Source organism: Lathamus discolor, chromosome 7 (genome assembly GCF_037157495.1).
Source record: "Lathamus discolor isolate bLatDis1 chromosome 7, bLatDis1.hap1, whole genome shotgun sequence".
Classification (NCBI taxonomy): domain Eukaryota; kingdom Metazoa; phylum Chordata; class Aves; order Psittaciformes; family Psittacidae; genus Lathamus; species Lathamus discolor.
Genome location: NC_088890.1, coordinates 1,952,786 through 1,964,901, shown reverse-complemented (window position 1 = coordinate 1,964,901; position 12,116 = coordinate 1,952,786). Strand labels below are relative to the sequence as shown.

At 47.0% G+C, this 12,116-nt stretch overlaps 1 long non-coding RNA gene across 2 annotated transcripts in view; it reads right to left on the bottom strand.

Annotated features, from left to right (window-relative positions):
* The window catches only part of LOC136018145 (uncharacterized), a 360,185-nt gene that overhangs the window by 289,350 nt on the left and 58,719 nt on the right, over nt 1-12,116 (bottom strand). The window lies entirely within an intron of this gene.

Sequence of the window (12,116 nt, the reverse complement as noted above, 5' to 3'; positions counted from 1 at the left end):
CAGGAAGGCGCTCCCTTTCCTTACACATCCCAGGGTTAAAGGAAGGGAATGCCGCAGCATTTGGCACTGCTTTATCGTTGCGCTGGTCTCTGAGCTGATTATTCTCCTCCCAAGAATCCTAGAATAGTTTGGGTTGGAAAGGACCTCAAGATCATCCAGTTCCAACCCCCCTGCCATGGGCAGGGACACCTCACACTAAACCATCCCACCCAAGGCTTCATCCAACCTGGCCTTGAACACTGCCAGGGATGGAGCACTCACAACCTCCCTGGGCAACCCATTCCAGTGCCTCACCACCCTAACAGGAAAGAATTTCCTCCTTAGATCCAATCTAACATTAAAATTGTCAGGACTGAGGGCCTGAGCAGTGGGAAGAGCCTGTGTCAGGGCATGGCGCAGGAGGAATCCTGTGCGGTTATTCCCTGCACGAGTGGGTTTTGGCTGGGGAATGTATGCCGAGGTCCCAAGAACCTGGTCTTCTCCCTGCAGAGCAAGCCAGGGTTTATCGATGGCTACAGCAGCTTTCTGTGCCCATCCACGAAGGGCTGGCCTGATTTAACATCTGAGAACTGCACTAATGGCACCACATCAATCCCTGCAGGCTCCTGAGTGATGGGAGTTATTTTCCACAAGAGACAGAATGGTTTAGTAAGGTTCAGTAGGAGTTTGTAACTAAGCAGGTAATAAAGGCCGGCGGTCCCTCCCATGCCATGCCACAGCTATTTATAATGCTAAATATAACCACGTATAAAAGCTGTAATGCCCCCGGTGATGAAAACGAGCCTAGTGGGAGACAACTGAATTAACTTGCTTTTTGATCATGGTTATGTGTGGTGCTCACAAAGATGTATGTTATTCCAACGTTAGCGATGAAAGAGTTCTAGACCAAGAGTTCTTTACATTTGCCACAGAGGAAAACAACTCTGACAGGTTCTTATTTCAGTAGCAGCATGTAAGAAAGCGGACACGGTTGATGCAATACATTGTACATCTGTGGTTGGTTGTCATAGTTACTGCATCTTGAGCCTGGGTCAAGATGACCTTCATTAACTAAGGCATTCATGAATGAAACCAGGTCCTGGTTTGGTTTGAAAGATCAAAGGAGATCATCTGGGATGGGTTGTAGCAAGGATGAGTTATTTGACAGCTTGGCAAAGTGACCATCTGACTAACCAACTTGGCAATGAAACTAACTTTTCCTGAAGTGAACTTCAGGAATATTACTTCATTATAATGCTAAAAATCACACCCACAGGTCAAAAAGACCCTGTCCCAGGTGAAGAATCCTCCTCTGAGCATGCGTAGTGATTAGGAGGGATGACACAGCAAATATTATAATTATATGTAGATTACAACCAATCGTTGTAAGTGGGAGTGTACAACCTTGTGCCTTTTGTGTATAAATGTAATGAAGAAGCTGGCATTGGGCGTTCCTGATTTGTGGAACAATTCACTGAGCACCCACATCTGAATAAATGCAATATCTCTCCTGAACATATGGAGTTGGTTTACTGCACGCTGGGCATGAATCTGCTTTTCAAACAACATGGTCACTGCAAATACTGAGGTTTGACATAACACGCAGGGGCTAAAACTATCCTCTGTACTTTGTTCATAGCCCAGCCAAATTGCCTGGTTGTTTCCTATCTGTGGCTGGTTTTTCTCCCTCCTTCTCGAACTAACCTTTTACCTGATGAGAAACATCATTACCCTTAGTATTCTTACAGGAATTAATATCACAAGCTCAAGGGTTTGTGTTGCTGTCTGGAGCCTGGTGGGTTTTCAGCTTGCACTTGGCATCCATCAGCTCCAGAAAGGTCAGAGAATGTAATAAATACTCAAAATACCTTTTTCTCAGCACTGATGGCAATGTGCCGAGCCCCCTGATGAATAAATGTCCAAGGCAAATTATGTCACTTGAGAGGGCTTTTTTCCCTTCTGTGCTCTCTCTGCTGTTGATTATTAATATCACTGTTACCTTAGAGCAAGGATGAGGTAATGGTTTTAATCTAAAGGAGGGTAGATTCACACTAGATGTAAGGAAGATCTTTTTCATGATGAGGGTCGTGAAGCACTGGCATACGTTCCCAGAGAGGTGGTGGATGCCCCATCCCTGGACACATTCAAGGTCAGGTTGGATGTGGCTCTGAGCACCCTGCTCTAGTTGAAGATGTTCCTTCTCATTACACAGGGGGTTGCCTACATGACCTTCAGAGGTCCCTTCAAACCCAAACTCTGCTTTGAATCGATGAAGAATGGGTGACGGGGACAGTCTCAACTTGGAACACAAATGGTGGTCTGGAAGCACTATAATGCAGTATCTTGCTTAGCTTTGCTTTCCTCAAAGATGGAGTGGAGGAGAGAGCAGGGAGGTGAGGGCTTGCCACGTTGGCAGTTGCTGTTGATGGTTGAGAGAAAAAGAAAGGATTGAACTCTGGAGAAAGAAGAGGGAAGATGACTGCTCAGTTCTAGAGAGGAAAGGACGGCAGCAGTAGCATCCTCCTGTGCACCCGAATAGCTTAGAGTAGCTCTGATTATTGTTAACAGTATAAGCCCTGAATCTGTCATTTGTTCTGTGCTGGTGGTTTTTTCTCCCTCAGGATACTGGATCATACTGAGCTCTCAAGATCTTACTCTTCATTTGTGCTGGGGACAGATTGAAGGGGTTGACTAGAGCTCTTTGGGCAACCATTCCACTCACTAGGAGACTGTGTCGGAATACCTGAAACAGCAGAAGTGTTGTAAACCTTTGTGAGTGAAGTGGTTTCCAAGAAGAGATTTTGAGGAAGGGGCAAGTGGCTATGGAAAGAATCAGGAAACTGTTCTAAACATAGAAGCTGAAAGACTTGCTTAATAAAGGTTTAAGCATGCTTGAACTATGGCTCCCTCCAGGCCAGTGAGCAGCTATACAAAGAGCTTACGGATGATAGTAGGCTTCCCTACCTTCCACATGAAAGGCCTTGGACTGCTTTCTCTAATATAAACAGAATAAAAGCAACTGGTCTCATTAAGGCAGTCCTTTCCTCTGCGTTACTCAGCTTAGTCTGAGGATTAGTAAAACCCAAACCACATAAAATAGGTCTTAATGATGCAGCATAACGTACCATGGGAAGGCATTGAGGTAGGAACTCCTAGGGGAGATTTATGAAGGGAAGTGAAGGGGAGGGAAGGAGAACAGATGGGATGGGATGGGATAAGAGGGAAGGGAAAGCAAGAAAAATGAAGGGAAGGGAAAGGAAGGGAAGGGTAATTTCCTCCGAAAAAATAACAAGTGTCTGCTTTTGAATTGCCTTAGAAATTGGTCATAAGCCAGGAGACAGTCAAAGTCCTTAGCCATGAGCGTGGTTACACCCATTGTCAATGCTAACAATGGAGACTTCATGGAGACTGAGCCACGCTGGAGGCTGTTGAAAAGCTGTTTTGATAGCCAGTCATTTGGGTGCCATGCACAGGGCCTGCAGCTCAGAGTTCTGTGGTTTAGTGTTGGTGGCAAATGAAGTCTGTCTCATTCATAGATTTTGGCACTATGAAGTGTAGCACCATCATAATACAGAGCCCTAATAACCCTATGCTCCGGTTCTGAGACTGGGAGAGTCTTTTGGGTCATAAGAGACTTTGGCCAGGGTGAGAGGGGAAGAGCTTAGGAAGAAATGATTCTTCATTCACTAGAGAAAGAGGAAAATAAGCTCTTCAGCGGGTAGCAGTGCTCTCTAGGAAGGGCTGGTCATAGCAATAACTTCTGTTAGCAGTGGTAGCGCCCAAGTAGTGAGCATACACACAACAGAGGGCAGTCACATTCTCATTGCTGTAAGGATCCAACATTCCACCCAGGAAAGCTTGTCTGGGCAGTGGTAGAGCATTGAAATGCGAGACTTGGATGTTAGGTGCTACTGAGAAGTCAATGGGGGGAGCTCAAGACCCACCAGGAATATTTTTTCTTCAAGCACTTGAATAGTGAGAAGCGGCTCTGCTCCTTTTGAAAAGGCATCAGAAACAAGGCAGTTAAAAAGAAATAATCAAAGTGGAAGAGTTCGGACCTGCATCTGTTAATGATGTACACGCACGGCTTTTTCCATGCGCAGCTCCTGCCTGTGAAGTTGTCAAAGGGAGAGTGGGTGCTTTGAGTTTGCTTTCCTGGCTTTGCAGACCATCTGCTAGCTTGTGCCTGCAAATGAGAGGTGGCTGTAGAGCTGCTGTTCTGCAGACCTGGTGGTGGTCTGCTTCAAAACCTCGCCTTGGGAGTCTGCTGAATGTGTCCCATCTACTCTTACCCGTCACGCTTTCAGGTTAAAATGTACGGTTAGCATCCCTCGAACAGGGTTTAACTTTGATTAATATCAGTATTATAAAGCGCTAATTGTGGGCATGAGGTTTTCTGGATGCATTGGAATTCCATTGCTGGCACTTAGGCTCAGGGAAGGTCTCCTCCCATAGGTGCAGGGCACAAGGGTTGTTGATGGTGTTGTATGTATTTCACAATAAACAAGGGTATAGAGAGTGCCAGGGCTTCCTCCTCAGGTGGCTGGAAGCGATGAGGCTGTCTGGCTCCAAGGATTTGTGCAGACCTTCACCCTTTGCCCACGTGAAGCATTAACGAAGTCAGAGAGACCCAGGCTGGATCTAAACCTACACAATAATGGCCTCTGTGGTTCAATTGTGTTAAGTGCTGCAAGGCAGAAGCTGTTCTGGGGCTGACAGCAACTGTCGGTGCTCAGCTACTTTGCAGGATGAGCCCTTCATTTGTCTGCTTTAACGAACAGCGTGGTGCCCATCTCCCGTGCACCGAAGTCACCTTTCTATGCTAAGTTTCTTAGGAAGGCTTTTCAAAAGAAAAAGGAAAAGAAATGTAGAAATAAAGGATGAAAAAGTCCTTAATCTTTTAGAAATATGGGAACTTGGCTGTGTTTCTAAGCAAAACCAGCTCCTTTAAGCAGTTATGTGCTGCACATCTCTCAGGAGAGTATTTTAATGAAGGTTGTTTTCTTCTTTTTCAATTCTAGTCAGCTTTAGGACAAAAATGCTTTTGCACTTCCAGTGCAGGGGTCTTGGCCTGGGGTCTGCTCCCCTTGGCATTCCTCACTTCCAGTGGCATTCCTATAGTCTTGATCTGTGCGCTATGACTGTGCCATTCTCCACGTGAGAGAGACACCGGCAGAAGTAGCACAGGTTGACATTTCAGAACAGGGAATATCCAAATGTTCCCTACAGTTTCTTTAGCTAGACCAATTTATTTCATCCTGCAGCCTCACAGGAGTGCTCAGCAGGGAGGTCAGGTAATAAACTCAAAAGCACAGATTTCTCCATTGCCTTGCGTCATAGATTTATTATCCGGTGTATCTCCTCAAGTACATGGTTTTTCCTTTACGTAATTAAATACTGTGCTGAACAGAGCAGGGATTCTCCCAGTTTTCCACCCTTGGGGTAGCTGCATCAGAGGGATATCTTTCTGGGCATCTACATTCCCACCCTGTTGGTAGTCACCTTCTCAGTTCTTAATTCCTTTCTGTGGACAAGCAGGCTGGACATCTTTGAATCCATGGAGTTGCGATCTCTGCCCTTAGTGCCTCTTGGGTCACACATCCTCTGCTCTCTGCTGATCTGAATAGAGTTGCTATGTGCATATGTCAAAAGAAGCCATCCTTTAAGGGCTTTTGCTGCCTCAGTGGAATGAGGTGATCCTTTATAGGAGCTGATGCTGATGAGGAGAAGCTCTTGGCTGGATTTCCGGATCCATTCAAGGTTTTGCATCGGCTAAGTAGGGCGGTTCCTGCAGTAAAAACAGGCCCGCCCAAGAGGCTTATAGTATTTCCTGCTCCTGGGTGGTGATCTCAAGGAGCAATCTTTCTTGTGGTTATTTGGTGCTCCCAGGCCTGGCTGGGACCCAGGGAGACGCAGGAAACACAAGGGAAGGTTTTGTGGAAAGGAGAAGACAGAAAACAGACCTGTGTTTACTGAAGGCTTAGAGATGAATGAAGCTCAGATTTCAGGAAAGGATCAAATAAACCCAGATTTGTGCTGGAATAGATGTCATGGCCTTGCCAGACAACAGCATAACCCAAGCGCAAACCCAGAGTGTCATCAAATCTCAGCATTTTAAGTCAAGTCCCTCAATTTCTGTGTTTTGCTTGAAACAGCGATGGGGAGAGAAACTCTACCTTCTTTTTAAGCTTCCATTGCAAACAGTGGCTTGGAAACACGGGTCTGACAATCTCAAATGTGAGGCCAGCCATGGAAAGGACTAAACCTTTCTTAACGGCACAGTTTCAGAGCCAATTGATTTTTGTATGCTTTAGCAGCAAGACTCAACAGTCAGCTCTTGAGAGCTTGGCATCTGATTGACTCCGGGTTCAGTTTGCAGGCGGTCCCTATTGTTCTAGCAGGTTTAAGCAGAATGAAACACTCCCAAACTGCCGTGTTTGATTGGATATCGTCTTTTAATATAGTTAATATGGTCTTTTGGAGTATCGGAAATGGTTTTGCTCTGCAGCCACAGCACCAGCAGGCTGCTGGTTTAAAACCCTAATGCCTGCGCAGTCCCTGCGTTCAGGGGTACTTTGCATTGCCAAGACAATACTCACAGCAGGTCTGGCTAATTTTAAGTTATTGACTTTATCATCGGTGAAGCTGTGAAAGGAAGCCTTAGAACTGCTCAGTGAAGGCCTAAAATCCCGATCACAGCAAATGCAGTTATTGATTTTAATTAACTGAGCCCAGAGTGATAGCAGCTCAAAGGAAGAATTGCCAAAGCGCTGTCGCTGGCCTTCAGGTTTCTCAAGGCTGCCTTGTGTTTGTCCTTCTCTTCTGCAGTAAGCCACAAAGATCCTTGTCCCCAGCAGCTAGCACTGCTATCAGAATCAAGCATGGGATGACAGGAATGACCGCTTTCCAGCCCATCCTTCTCTCCTCAGGTGGTGGTGCTTCTGGCCAGCTCCAAGTCATAGAATCATAGAATCAACTAGGTTGGAAAAGACCTCTAAGATCAAGTCTTTTGGGTGGCAGGGTTTAGTGGGAGGTGTCCCTGCCCATGGCAGGGGGGTGGAGCTGGATGATATTAAGGTCCTTTCCAGCCTTAACTATTCTATGATTCCAAGTCCAACCTTTACCCCTGGACTGCCAAGTCCACCACTAGAATCATCCTTGGTCTTGCCACTCTTGCATGTCCTTGGGTTTCTTCACATCGTTCTTGTAAGCGTTTTGTCCCAGGAGGATGCAGTGAATGGGGCTGAGGGTGGTGGGAAGGACAAAGCAACAAGACTATAGCAAGTAGTTACTTAATACCTGGAGCTCTGTGTGGAGGGGAGGGACAGCCTGGCTAAGGCAAGGAGCTGCTCCACTTCTGCACTCCCTACTTGATATTCCAATTGCTTTTGCTCTCCCTCGTATGGCATCCGTTTTGTTGTTTCAACTTCTCTCTAGCTAAAGTGGTTTATGTAGCACCTTGGATTTTACGGAGTCATTGATAAGTGCTAACAAACCATCTGCTTATCTCAATTTGAGCCAGAGGATAGGCTGCAAAGCATGGCAGGGTTGGGTTGCTTTCCCCCCCACCCCCTGCTTTTAATATGTCAAGGAAAAATGCAGCAGAGGGCACTGTGTTGTTAGGATTCAGGGGAACACTTACTCAATCGCACTGGGTGGCTGGGAGTAGCCTCCTCCTGATGCCTGTACAGCTAAATAACAGAGTAGTAACAGCGCTTCCTCTGAACACGAGGGTTGCAGCGTTTCCAAAGCAGTCTTTTTTATGCTGCAAGGACTTGGCTGTTTTCGTTTTGAGAGTACCTGGGAAGTGCTAGCATCAGGGTCTTTTCCTATAATGTGCAGGATCTGAAAGACAGCCTTATTAAAGGCGCAGCGCCGAAGACGGATGACACGGAGTAGGCAGGCTACCTGTAATAATGCCATGGTTTGTCATTTATAATAGGTGGCTCTTCCAAACCTTTGGGATTCCCATGGCACTCGGCAAATTGAAGATGCGAACATTGTTCAAGGGAAGCTTGTTCAAAGGGAGCGGGCAGCTGAGCCCTGGGACACGGATGCGGATGCAGGGAGGGGTGGGATGCTGAAATGCATCAAGCTGGATTACTGGAAGAGGGAAAGAGACCCAGGGAGGAGGATGGGCTGCTCTGACACCATCCTGTCGGTGGACTGCCAACATGGCAGAACATGCTAAGGGTGAGGAGCAGGTAGAGCCTTGGAGAATAAAGCTAGATCCCATGGGAGCAAGGGGTTCAGTCTGTCCTGTTTTGGGTCAAAATCAGATGTCCCATTTCAGTGTAAGTTCACGACCTTTCAGATGGGTTATTAAAGGAAATGGGAAGTGGAGAAGCAGCTATAAAAATGAACAGCATTAAAAATCCCCCCAAATTAGAAGAGGAATGAAAGGAAGAAGTGGAAAGCTTTCCTCTCCCTCCCTCACATAATTGATGTTTTTATCCCAGTAATGGTGACAGGAGGTGGTCAGATGGCATTATTTAGCTGAATGGCCTGCGTCTTCATGTGTGCTCAGATAAAGTGCAAAATGACCTTTAAAAGAAATCCATTTTTAAAGATTCTTTTTGCTTCAGAAAGGTCCAACTTCAGCAGCTTGGATTTAATTCTGTCCTCAAGGGAGCTGGCTGTGGGGAGGGAAGGCAGTGCTGGAGGTGTCACAGGAAACTAATGGCAGGGAAAATGTCACTTTAAGAGCGAGTGGAAAGCATGTGCCCCTGCAAAGAGGAGCTGAACGAATCCTCTTCCCCTTAGTCCTTTTCTCATGCTTGATTTCTGGTGTCTTTTCTTCTCACTGCTCCTGCCTCTGCTTATGGTAACACCAACTTACTAGCTGGCTTGTTGGTTAGGCAGAACGCAGGATCACAAGAACAGGGATGCTGAAGCGGTTCAGCTGCACACACTTACAGACATGGGAACACAAGTGTCTCCAGCTCTAGAAACAGGACAGTCCCCACTGTGCCCCTTGGGAAACACAGGCTGTGCTTTTGTCCCCTGTAGATCTCTAGCAATTGACTGCAAGCATCTCACAGCTGTGAAGGACCAACATAAGGGCCAGCAGACAGGTACAAGGGCAGTGATTTCATCACTTCGTAAGGAGTAGATTCTCTCCTTAGTGCCCACTCATGCCAAGCCTCCTTTCCCCACAGCACATGGACCTCCCGGGCTGAGCATTTCTAATGTCAAAGACCAGTTGCAGAGCTTCCCAGGGCACCTTTATTTCCTTGAAGTGTCCAGCTGCCTGTTGAAGTGAAGCTGGAATTGACCGTGCTGGCAGCATTGGTTTGGCTTGTCCTTTGGTTAAGCTGCTGACAAGCTAATTCACACTGCTTCATTCTCCCTGGAGATCCCAACCCTCTCCTGGCCTTGTTGGGAAGAATAAAGGAGACTGGGATGGGGATAGACAGCCAAGACTACCTGTGTGTTGGCCAATATGGGAGGGTCATGGAGGATTGACTCCTGCCCTGGGATGAAGGCATAAGCTCACTATGGACTGATGGCTACATGGTGCTTTGGATAAGCTTTTGCACACAGACCCCTCTGCGCCTGGATCTCGCTGCAGGATGATGCCTGATGGCTTGGCTGTCTTGGCTTGGCCCCCTTCTCTCAGCCCTGGTGTGTCTCAGAGATAATGTCCAACAGGAGATCCAATTAGAAGCTTGACTGGCTAACCAGAAACAGCAACTGGAGGCAGAAGCTGGTCTGCCTGCTGTGGATAAAATAGAAAGCTCTACCTGCAGTTCCATCTGAAGGCTGCTATTGGAAATTGCTGTGTCTTGCTTCTTTATTGCTATGGAATAGTCTGCTGCTTCCAGGCCTTGGATGCAACGACTCATTCACAGGAGTCCAGTAACTCTTTGTTTTCCCTCTTGCTGCTGACAAACACAATAGATCTCCCTCTAACAGCAGTTTCTGTTGGAGCTGGTTATTATTGCAGCAAACAAGGAATTCGGGTAGAATCCCATTGGCCTCTGCAGGAAGAACCTGGACCTCAACGTTCTGCCTTCCTGGAGCACTTGGAATCTCCACTTCTTTGTGCATCATGTAGCTGCGAGTCTCGGCTGCCTGCATGACTGCAGGCGGATAGTCAAAGATGACTTTAAAGGCTGGATAATGTGCTTCACAAATGCATAATCCCGCAGTAGCCTGGAGGTTTAGGGTTGTTTTGTACTGGGTTTGATGTAGGGCTTATTTTAGGCTTTCTGGAGAGATGTTGCTTTCTTAACTAACACCACAGCAGCGAACGAGCTGCTCTGCAGAGGACCCATTTGCTTGAGGCCCTCTGCATACAAACCAGTACTTGGGGGGGGGGGGTGTCTGTGTTCAGACACGCACATGGGTGGAGAAACGCTGCCCTGTGGATGGGAATGCACCCCTGCACATACATGCAGGTACTCTATGAAACTGCCACCTGAGGAAAGATCTCTATCGTCTCGGGTTTATGTATATGGGCAAACACATGCTCGTGCATGCAGAGGGAGAACTGCCTGCCCTCAGACACAAAGGCATGTATCTATACAGAGATGGGCAGGGGCAAAGTCATAAGTGCACTTCAGTTAAGAGGCATCTTTTTATAAGGTTTACTCATGTAATGGTGCATTTATCATTGCCTGTAGCCTGACTCTACTCAGACCCCTCACAAGTGAGTTTCACCTTAGCCTGCGTGAACCCATGAGCTAGGGGTGCAATCTAGAGAGAAAAACATAGAACATAATATAAGAGCAATGTAGAAGTCCATTTTGAGCTGTTCTCTCCTCCCTTTCCACCCTAACCCTCCTAGTCAAGTCATTAAAGATGCTCCTGCTGTTTTTACTCCTCCAACATCGTTCCTTATAAACTCTAATAAGTAATCAGGTGTGATCAATGCCAGCGACTTACTCCTGCTCCTCTTCTTACTGTTCTGGTGCAGAATGGTTCTGTATAAACAACCTCCTGGGGATCCTGCATTGATCTGTTCTCGGCTGATCTGAAGCTCCAGCCATTTGCCTTCTTTCATTGTCCCTGGGAGAACCTGTTCTAGAAAAAGGAGGATGCTGTGAAGGCAACTGCTGGGGTGGGAGCTGGATCTGAAGCCTGAGACGGCCTCCGTGGTGATACGATGTAGGGTAGACAAGGCTCAGGTTCAAGTGGGGAGATTCAAAGGGGGCACTTGAATGTTCTCCTTTTTTTGCATCTATTTTAATGCATTTATTTCTATTGCCACTGATATCCATTACTTCAAAACTACTGAGGAGAGGAGCAGTGAGGGATGTTGTGGATCATGGTGAGGCGCTGACACAGGGTGCCCAGAGAAGCTGTGGCTGCCCCATCCCTGGCTGCAAACACAGATGCAAATAGGATGCAATAGTGTGCCAGTCTCTCAAACAGGAAGAAATTAGCCCAGCTGCAGCATCCTTGTTCATTTCCCACTTAGGGAAGTGAAACTCAGGGTCTGCAGACCTCTGCTCATGGTGCCAGTGTTGACCCACTCTTCCTTCTGCCTGAGACAGATGATGCAGTGGAAAAGCACCAGAACTCTGGCAACTCTGACAACAGTGACAACTCTCCCCCTGCCAATTCACAGTGGTTTTGTTTGAAGCCTTGGCACCAGGACTCTGTAAGATACATAGGATATGTAAAGTTAGCAGAAGGTTAAAGCGCCAAGCATCAGAATGCCTGTGTTTCCAGCACATCTGTGCTTCCAGCACATCTGTGTTTTCAGCACATCTGAGTTTTCAGCTCGGATTAAGTGCTGTGGCACCCTTTGATACAGGAGTCACCTTACAGCCTGCCTGGAGCTGTCACAAACAGTCTGCTTCTCTTTGCTCCCTCTCCCCTTCTGTCCACAGCCCATTGCATCAGTGATGCTGAGGACGAGGACAGGGAACCCCCCCCCAACCCCAGTGTGCAGCCTCCCTGCATCTGGGAGAATAAAATCTGCTTACCCCCTCAAGCAATTATAAGCGATAACTATTTTGCTATTCAAGGACTGTGATTTCAACACTCAAGGGGTTAATGCAGCAGGGAGGCAGCTGATGCTTTCATGCCGGTATGCTGTATCAAACAGCACAGTTTCCAGGAAGATGAATATCCGTAACCAAGTAGCACAGCAGAGCCCAAAGCCTGTTCAAAAGAATTCCTTTTGATGA